We start from the raw sequence: 1223 nt of genomic DNA, 5'->3' as shown, positions 1-1223 counted from the left end.
GATCCACACTGGGAGGGGGAGTCCCCAACCCTCCTGTCCATCCTGGGGGGGCTGATGGGGGGGTTCCCCCCCAGCCAAGAGCCGGTGCTGCGGGGGCCGTGGGGCAGAGGGGGGTGGGAAAGGAGGGTCTGGGGTGGCCCCCTGAGCTCCCAACCTGCTTGTGGGGGGCTGGAGGATGATGGGGGTGGGAACAGGGCACCCCCTGACCCGTGTCCTGCACACACAGGGGTGTTCCAGAAGTTGAGAAAGGCCGAGTGTCACTTCATCAACGGCACCGAGGGGGTGAGGCTCCTGGGGAGGTTCATCTACAACCGACAGCAGTTCGTGCACTTCGACAGCGATGTGGGGGTCTTTGTGGGGGACACCCCGTATAGGGAGTACCAGGCCAGGCACTGGAACAGCCAGCAGGAATATCTGGAGGACAGACGGGCTTTGGTAGACACGTACTGCCGGCACAACTACCGGATTGTCACCCCGTTCAGCGTGGAGAGGAGAGGTGAGTGCGGGGCAGAGCGGGTCCCCTTGGGAATTCCCCTGACCCGGTAACGACCCTGGAGCCCCTCAAACCCTCCCTGGGAATCACTCCAGATCCCTCAGCCCTCCCTGTGTCCATCCCCGTCGTCTTCTCCCCCGTCCCAGTGGCCCCCAGTCCATCCCAGCCTCTCCCATTGCCTCTTATTCCATTTCGATACATTCTAGTTTTTTCCAGTGCCCCCCAGTCCATCCCAGTCTCTCCCAGTGCCTCCGCCCCGCTGGGACCACCGCTCTCTCCCCTTCAGCTAATCAGATTGCCTCCCTTTGATGACTCATCAGATGCCGGGCAGACCAGCAGCGCAGATTTCCCTCTTCATGGCTCAGCCTCCCAATCCCCCTTGGGTCCTTAGCAGTTCCTCCCAGTCCTTTGCAGTCCCTCCCAGTGATTCCCAGACTCCCCAAGTAATTCCAGGACCCTCTCACTCCACTCCCAGACGCTCTCACTCCACTCCCAGCCCTTCTCAGCTCACTCCCACATCTCCCAACTCTCTCTCCCAGTCCCCCCCAGCTCAGCCCAGTGTCTCCCCCGTCTCTCCCAGTGCCCCCCAGCGTGTCCATCTCGCTGGTGCCGTCGAGCTCCCAGCCCGGCCCCAGCCCCTGCTCTGCTCCGTGATGGATTTCTACCCTGCCCGGTGCAGGTGAGGTGGTTCCAGGATGGGCAGGAGCTGCCGGAGCACGTGGTGGCCACC

The 1223-nt window shown here is 63.0% G+C and overlaps 1 pseudogene; it reads left to right on the top strand.

The window, feature by feature from the left end:
- LOC114073040 overlaps window positions 1–1217 on the top strand; it is an 8643-nt pseudogene extending 7426 nt beyond the window's left edge.
- Window positions 1218–1223: the final 6 nt, after the last annotated feature.

This window comes from Empidonax traillii, unplaced genomic scaffold (assembly GCF_003031625.1).
Source record: "Empidonax traillii isolate 1590-97213 ecotype Southwest subspecies unplaced genomic scaffold, ASM303162v1 scaffold5066:size8945, whole genome shotgun sequence".
Classification (NCBI taxonomy): domain Eukaryota; kingdom Metazoa; phylum Chordata; class Aves; order Passeriformes; family Tyrannidae; genus Empidonax; species Empidonax traillii.
This window is presented reverse-complemented; position numbering and strand designations above follow the sequence as displayed.